The sequence below is a fragment of the Hipposideros armiger genome, unplaced genomic scaffold, assembly GCF_001890085.2.
Source record: "Hipposideros armiger isolate ML-2016 unplaced genomic scaffold, ASM189008v1 scaffold_287, whole genome shotgun sequence".
In the NCBI taxonomy this organism is placed as follows: Eukaryota; Metazoa; Chordata; class Mammalia; order Chiroptera; family Hipposideridae; genus Hipposideros; species Hipposideros armiger.
The window spans coordinates 704,292-713,656 of NW_017731637.1; the positions used below are offsets into that span (position 1 = coordinate 704,292).

Consider the following 9,365-nt stretch of genomic DNA (forward strand, 5'->3'; position numbering starts at 1 on the left):
AAGCAATGAAAAACAATGACCTACAACCAAGATTACTGTACCCAGCAAAGCTATCATTTAGAATCAAAGGACAGATAAACAGCTTCCCAGACAAGAAGGAGCTGAAGGACTTCATCACGACCAAATCAGTATCGCAAGTATTATTAGAGGGACTTCTTTACGATGATTAAAAAAAAAAATTAAAATATGAAGAATGAAATGGCAATAACTACAGATCTATCAACAATTACTTTAAATGTAAATGGATTAAATGCGCCAATCAGAAGACATAGGGTGGCTGAATGGATCAGAAAACAAGATCCTTACATAGGTTGCCTACAAGAAACTCACTTCAGATTGAAAGACACTGACTGAAAGTAAAGGAATTGTATAAATTATTTCATGAAAACGGAAACAAAAACTAAAAAAAAAAACAAAACAAAACTGGGGTAGCAATACTTACAGACAAAATAGACTTTAACAGGAAGATTATAACAAGAGACAAAGAACGACCCAGTAATCCCACTCTGGGTATTTATCCAAAAAGCACAAAATGCTACTTTGCAAGAACATGTACATTCATATGTTCATTGCAGCATTATTTACAATAGCTAAGGTATGGAGGCAACTTGGGTATCCATCAATGGATGAATGAATAAAATTTTGTAGATTTTTTTAACACCTGAGAAAGCAAGAAAAAATAGTTACAATTTTTAAAGGAATTATTATATATTTTGGATAGAATCAACTAAACTGAGGTGAACAAAACTGCCTAAAAGGCACTCTGAATTGCAGGAGATGACAATGTGGTCAGAGAAACATTTAAATTCTGTAACAATTAATAGTTTTTGAATCATCTAAGTGGTTTTTGAATTATGTAAATTAGACAATTCTAATATCTAGATTAGTTCTTTCAAGCTAAACTTTTAAAATCAATTCCTCTTAAACTATGGATACGTTTTTAGACTTATAACTATTGGAGTCTTTAAGATCTCTAATTTCTGCATTATAAAACATACATAAGTATTCATATGGTTCTTTTGGCTAATGGAATTTCAACTACAAATGCTTTCCTAAATTATATTATTTATACCAAAATATAAGCTCAAATGGCTGCAGGTGATTGATAGAAAACATAAAAGTGTGATTAGGGCAACAGGTGCTGAACTATTTGTATCTGTGCCAAATGTATAATAATACTCACTAAGCAGTACTACACAAACCAAACCTAAAACTCTTCAGGGCTATTTGCCATCAGCTTGCCACCTCTGCTTTATATACCACCGTCACAGGAGCTATAAGGAAAGTTAATATCAATGAGCAATCCTTCATTTCTGAGAAGTGCACAATTCTGGAAGAATCAATAATGAGATTTCTAATGCAGGGTCTCTGATTCCGAATAAATATGTCACATAAAGTAATGGTGATGGATCATGTGAGGATGTTCACATAATTTTTTATTTTAATGGATTCTTTTTAAATCACAGTTGATAAGAATCTTTAATTATCCTTTTCTAACCTCTGCCCTCAGCAATAGCAGTGAATTGAGTGAGTAGTCCTATCATTTGAATAGATAAGTCTTAAAACACCAATGCAAGAATCAAAGTGTATAATCTACTGTATTAAGAACATTTATGACCGTAGTTAATGAAATGTAAAAAACATTACTGCAATTAGGAAGCATTACCAATCTATGACATTTTTAACACAACATTAATTCATTCAACAAATATTGATTGAGTGCTGGCTAGATGCCAGGTACTGTCTACATGGGGAAATAAAAACTGAGTAAGAACTCCTTGTGAAGTTCATCAAATGAGTTTATTAATTCAATTATTTGTATTTCAAACAATAAATATTAAAAATAAACTGTATAGAATCAAATGAGGTAAATTTTCTAAAGAAATGTCAATAACTGTGTTTTGGCACTATTTTCTCACAAACTACATGTGTGGCCTCAGACATGCACATAACCTCTCTTTGCTCATTTTCTCAATTTTTGAATAGATGATAGACAATATCCATTTTGAATGCTTTGAATGTTTTATTTTAGACATAAAATAAAGTAGTGAATTTAAAAGCACTTCCATGGGCCGGCTGAGTGGCTCAGTTGGTTAAGAGCTCGCTCAAGAGTTTGAGCTCTGAACAACAGCAGTTCGAGTCCAGCCCAAGCTGAGCAGCCACTGAGCTGCCAATAGGTAGCAGGATGGCTCAGCTAAAAAAAAAAAAAAAAAAAAATAATAATAATAATAATAATAAAAGCACTTCCAAGACAAATGCTATATAAATGTAAGAGAATATTATCAATGGCTGTTTCTTGCTTTGGTTAAGCATGATAGAGTTATAAATAAAAATAGTTTTTATATATCAAAGACCAAAAGTTCCCAAATGAAATAATATTAGCATTTTAATGGTAATAAAGCAATATATTCATAATGTGGCAAGTTATGATGTAATTCTTTTTTTTCCTCCTTATTCGCAATCCTATCCTCTGAGATACTAAATATTTCATTGATCTGTGTGGGATTTAGGGAGTCAGTAGACTTCAAAAGCTCTCCAGGTGATTTTTAAAATTGTTTTTAACAAAAAATTGCATAAATAATGTGTACAACATGATTTGAATACATATACATAATGAAATGACTACTACAGTTAACCTAATTACATATTCCCTCACATAGTTACCATATTTTTTCTGTAATAAGAGCACCTGAAATCTATATCCTTAGCAAATTTCCAATAGTCAATACAGTATTAACTATAATCATTATGCTATACATTAGATCTCTAGACTTATTCATCTTATAGAATTGCAACTTTGTACCCTTCGACTGGTTTTTCTATTTTCCCACCTCCTGGTCCCTGGAAACCACCATTTTCTTCTTAGTGTCTGTGTATTTGACTTTTTCAGATTCCACATATAAGTGAGAGCATGCACTTTATTTCTTTGTATGTCAGACTTATTTCACTTAGCAAAATGTCCTCCAGGTTCATCCACATTGATGAAAATAATATATATCTCACAATTTTTATATCCATTCATATATGTCACAATTTCTTCACCCATTCATCCGTTGATGGACACTTAGGTTGTTTCCATGTATTGACTGTGAATAATGTTGCGATGACTATGAGAGTGCACATATCTGTTCAAGATACTGATTTCATTTCTTTTGGATATATAACCAGTAGAGGGATTGTTGGATGATATGGTAGTTTAATTTTTAGTTTTTTAAGGAACATCTATACTATAACGGTTTTACCAATTCACATTTCCACCAACAGTATACAAGGTTTCCTTTTCTCCACATCCTTATCAACACACCTGTTATCTTTAATTTTTTTTTCTAATAGCCAAACTAACAGGAGTGAGGTGATTATATCATTGTGTTTTTTATTTGCATGTCCCTGCTGATTAGTGAGGTTGAGCACCTTTTCATATACCTGATGGCATTTGTATGTCTTCTTTGGGAAAATGTCTATTAAGATCCTTTATACACTTTTTTAAAAATCTGGCAGCATTTTTCATTTTGCTTTGTTTTTTACTATTGAGTTGTGTGAGTTCTTTATATGTTTTGGATATTAATCCCTTATCAGATATATGATTTGCCAGTATTTTCTCTGATTCCATAGGTTGTTTTCTAATTTTGTTGTTTCCTTTTCTGTTCAGAAACTTTTTTAGTCTGATGTAGTCCCACTTGTTTGTCTTTTATTTTGTTTTGAGCTTTTTGTCATACCAAAAAATTCACTGCCAAAGCCAATGTCAAAGAGCTTTTCCCTATGTTTTCTTCTAAGAGTTTTATGGTTTCAGGTTTTACATTTAAATTAATCCATTTTGAATTAAATTTTGTGTATGATAAACATTCAATTTCATTCTTTTGTATGTGGATATCCAGTTTCCCCAACACCGTTTATTAAAGATACTATCTTTTCCCCAGTGTGTATTTTTGGTGCTTTTCTCAGCAATTAATTGATTGTATATGATTGGATTTGTCTCTGGACTCTATTCTGTTCCACTAGTCTATGGTCTGTTTTTATGCCACTACTGTATACCGTTTTGATTACTACGGCTTTGTAGTATAATTAAAAATCAGGAAGTGTGATGCCTCTATCTTCATTCTTTCTGTTTTGGCAATTTGGAGTCTTCTGTAATTCCATACAAATTTTAGAATTTTTTTTTCTATTTTGGTGAAAAAAATGCCTTTGGAATTTTGTATGGATTACATTGAATTTGCAGATTGCTTTGGGAAGTACAGACTTTTTAACAATATTAATTCTTCCAGTCCATTAACACAGGCTATCTTTCCATTTATTTGTGTCCTAATTTCTTTCATCAGTGTTTTATAGTTTTGTGTACAGATCTTTCATCTATTTGGTTAAATTTATCCCTAATCATTTTATTCTTTTTGACACTATCCATTAATATGAATATATTATACTTTATTCATTCTACTGTTGATGAATATTTGGGTAATCCCAGTTTGGGCTACTAGAAAATAGCACGTTTATAAATATTTGTGGACATATCTCATGGGGAACATGTTTTTGTTGGATATATTCCCAGAAGGGGAAATAATGGGACATAGAGTATATGTGCATGTTCACGTAAGTAGATTCTGTCAAACCATTTTCCAAAATAATTGTACCGATTTATTCTTCATCCAGCAATGTGAGAGAAATCTAGTTGTTCAAAATTATCATTTAGTTATTATGGGCCATTTTTTAATAACAAACATGCTAGCAACCAAAAATGCACTGACTAATTTCCAAAATACCTTCTAGAGACAGTACTATCTCTTCTGATCTCTCTGAATTCCTTTTCAATATAATTCTACAATTATATGAGAATAAAAATTATCACATGTTGTACAGTATTAAAAAATCTGACTCTGGAGCTGAAGTGGGAAAAACTGAATATCTATGGCATAAACATAATATTTATAAGTAAGTGATCATAGATTTATGGCATATCATGTTGAAGAGTGTAGGTTCTGCATCCAGCCTGCCAGGGTTCCAATTTTAACTCTGGTGCTTTACAAGTTGTGTGATCTTGAAGAATTTAGTCTTTCTATGTTTTAACTTCCTTATTTGTGAAATAGGGATAATATTTCCTACCTCACAGAATTGTCAGTAGTTAAGGATATGACTTAAATCCTTAACCTCTCATAGTAATTAAAACCCTGGTTTTAATATCAGACATCTGAGTTCAATCTCATTTCAGCCACTTAAGTTATTTAATTTCTATGTGCTGCTTTCCTCTACTGAAAATGGAATATTAATAGTACTAATGCCAAATACCTGTTGGAAGGACAAAAATTAGTAAATATATATGTAGCAGAAACTATAATCTTGTGTTTGGAATAGATCTGTCAGAGGCTAATTTTTCTAGCAAGTAATATTCCCATTAAGCAAATAATTCACACACTATTTAGAGAGAAATTTTAATTATACAAGAATGGCATACTCTTGGGCCAGCCGAGTGGCACGTTGGTTAAGAGCTGGCTTGGGATGCCAGAGGGCCGTGGTTCGGATCCCACATATGAGGGCCAGTGACACTGCCCTCTACAACTAAGATGCTGAACAACACCTCAACCTGGAGCTGGGCTGCCGTGAGTCGCCGGTGATGGCGTAGGCTGCAGCCCCTGCTGCAGTGGGTTGCCATGGGCTACCGTGTGTAGCCAGCAGCCAGCGTGAGCAGCCAACAGCCGCAGTGAGCGGCCGTCCAGAAGCAGGCGACTGATCTGCCTCACCAGGGAAGAGGGCAATGATGGTGCCAACTTGGGCCAGTGAAGCAACTACCTCCACAACTAGAATGAAGAACAAAAGGACAGCAGCATGACTGTTCCCCTTCCGCCAATTCCCCAGCGCTGTTCCCATCCCCCAACTCCCCAATAAAAATATTAAAAAAAAAAGAATAGCATACTCTTGCTTTTTTATACTTTAAAATGCTTTCTCATAATAAAGGTATTTTACAAATTCTATAGTTAAATATTGCAAGTCATGTAATTAAGTCTCATATTTACAAGGTTTATAGTCAAACAACGACCATCCTAGAAAAGCTGTTTGTTTGTTTGTTTTGTTTTCTCAATAAATTTCAGAACTATTTGGGAATGTTAGTTAACAACAATAATCAGGTGCAACACATTTAGAGCTGTAATCTCCTCAAAGGTCTTTACCTAGCCTTGCTAGGCTCTAATCTCACCTACATTTCATTGTTTTTGGACTCACAGGGATGTGAACACTCTTTAACCTTAACCTGATCCTAAGCTCTTACCTTAGGATCACCACGGCATTTCTATATTCCCATGTACTTCTGTCTACCAGATCAACTCTTCTCTTTGCATAAGGCTGTTGTCATTGAATTATAACTGATAGCCAAGATCAAAGTTTAAAGTCTATATTTTCTGATTCCACTTATACTAAATGCTTAACATACTTAGCACAAAATAAATCTTGATACAATTTCAGCCATTATTATTATAATTGCCCCAATGGTATTAATGCCCCTTATAGGATTGTAGGGGGAGGAAAGATAATAGAGAAAAATGACCAAATTAAACTACAATAAAAATATTCATTTATTATTAATTAATCAAGCTACAATTTATTTCCTATATTATGAAGTGTCTGGAGTATAAGATTATAAGATTTATATCCCAGTGTAAACCTTCCAGGATTACATAATTTATCTGGTGATTTTAACCAAAGTCATAAATACAGTCAAACCAAGGTAAAAAAGTTAGGAAGAGAATTTTTTTTGCATCCAAATCTGCCACGGTTTCTATTTTATTTAAAGCTAGTTACAGAAATAACTGGAAAGAATCTTTACAACTATGTAAGCAAATCTTCTTAGTCCTTATATAAATTTAATTTCCCTCAATTATCTTCTAATAATGAGAAATTTATATATTTTTGCAAGCAGAATATTGGTATGTTACACTGACATTTAACGAGTTCTAACATGGTCACACTGTGCACTTTACCGATCATTTCTGTCTGTATGTAATACTAATTGGATCCCTTCCAAAACACATTAGGCTATTTATGCTGTTGCCTTAAAATGTTATATTTGCCAATTACCCCCTAAAATCCAGAATTTGATTTTGTTTACAGTCAGTCATTAAATATACTTCAGCACTTTAAGTTCTCAGTAAGTAATAAGGTTTTTCTCTTATTATATTTGCCAAATTTTGCTAAATGCCTTAGTAAAGCTAAATAACTAAAATACTGGGTATTGATGAATCCGTTTATAATTTATTTTATTTTTCTAAGAAAAATAAAACTTAGAAGGTTCTAGAAATTATGCAGTGAAAGCGAAGACAAACATATAGCGGAGGAGAATTAGGGGATTGAGGTGGGGAAGAATGCTAAATATTTAGTAATAGGTAGCTCATAATTTCTCTTGGGAACACAATGTTTCCCTTTGTCATTCTGATATAACGTATTATATTAATATATTTTCTGAAGAGACAGCAGATATGAGTACTGAAGTCACACTGCCTGAGGTTGAATCTTGTCTTCACTACTTTTTATACATACTAAAAACTTTCTGATCTAAATATGTTTTTCTTTTTAGGTTTTTGCCATATGTTTTTATAGGAGCAGAAATCTCTTCATTGTTATTTGATAGCAGATAATCACAATCAGTTTTCTCCTAATTTGATTCTCAAAAATTTTAGTAACACCAACTACTCCCATTGTTTCAGCTATTAATACTAAAACTGTTGATCCCAAAATCTAGCAATCACCATTTGCCTCCATCTTTCTATATATGGCAAGATCTGTACATTTTTAAAAGTGAAGACAAGGACTATTATAAGAATGTTGGAACCTTGCTTTCCTAGTCAAAATCAGCATTCTTTCCATGGGCAGATGTGACCATAAAAGATCAGTTTGCTGCAAAATTATGGCAAAGATGAAACTGGTCTTCAGAATTCCCACTACATTTACTTCCCTATTTCTCTCTTAAATATCTCTCCTTAAGAATGTAATATAAGGCTTCCAGTTGGCAGAGCACTGGGTTCCAAAAAGTAATCACCGCGGTGGTTGCGATGGGGAAGTCAGATTTCCTTACCCCTAAGGCCATCGCCAAACAGAATCAAATCCAAAGGGCTTCAGAAGCTGCCCTGGTATTGCCAGATGTGCCAGAAGCAGTGCAGGGATGAGAATGGCTTTAAGTGTCATTGTATGTCCGAATCTCATCAGAGACAACTATTGCTGGCTTCAGAAAATCCTCAGCAGTTTATGGATTACTTTTCAGAGGAATTCTGCAATGACTTTCTAGAACTTCTCAGGAGACGCTGCTTTGGCACTAAAAGAGTTCACAACAATATTGTTTACAATGAGTACATCAGCCACCGAGAGCACATCCACATGAATGCCACTCAGTGGGAGACTCTGACAGATTTTACCAAGTGGCTGGGCAGAGAAGGTTTGTGCAAAGTGGATGAGACACCAAAGGGCTGGTATATTCAGTACATAGACAGGGACCCAGAAACCATCCGTCGGCAGCTGGAACTGGAGAAAAAGAAGAAGCAGGACCTTGATGACGAAGGAAAAACTGCCAGATTTATTGAAGAGCAAGTGAGAAGAGGTCTGGAAGGCAAAGAACAGGAGGTCCCTAGTTTTACGGAATTAAGCAGAGAAAATGAAGAAGAAAAAGTTACATTCAATTTGAATAAAGGAGCGTGTGCTTCAGCGGCAGCATCTTCCAAGTCAAGTTCTTTGGGACCAAGTGCACTGAAGATGATAGAGACCACAAAATCGGTGAAAGGGAAAGAGTCTTCCCATAGCTCAGCTCAACCAAAAGAAAAGAAGAAAAAGAAGTCTGCGCTCGATGAAATCATGGAGATTGAAGAGGGAAAGAAAAGGGCTTCCCGAACTGACTACTGGCTGCAGCCCGAAATCATCGTGAAAATTATAACCAAAAAACTTGGAGAGAAATATCATAAGAAAAAAGGCATTGTTAAGGAAGTGATTGACAAATACACGGCTGTCGTAAAGATGATTGATTCTGGAGACAAGCTGAAACTTGACCAGACTCATTTAGAAACAGTAATTCCTGCACCAGGAAAAAGAATTCTCGTTTTAAACGGAGGCTACAGAGGAAATGAAGGTACCTTAGAATCCATCAATGAGAAGACCTTTTCAGCTACTATAGTCATTGAAACTGGCCCTTTAAAAGGACGCAGAGTTGAAGGAATTCAGTATGAAGACATTTCCAAACTTGCTTGAGTTTGAAAATTTGTTAACGGCATATTAAAGTCCTAAAGCATCAAATTGGTGTTCACCATAGCATTATGAGACTCTACTGTGTGAGGGTGTTTCTTTTGTATAAATGAATGGATTTATTTAATTATTACTGTATAAACTTAGAGAAAAATCTA

General features: G+C 34.1%; 1 pseudogene; it reads left to right on the forward strand.

Moving 5' to 3' along the window:
• Window positions 1–8,030: 8,030 nt before the first annotated feature.
• On the forward strand, window positions 8,031–9,365 carry LOC109391277 (DNA/RNA-binding protein KIN17 pseudogene; annotated as a pseudogene).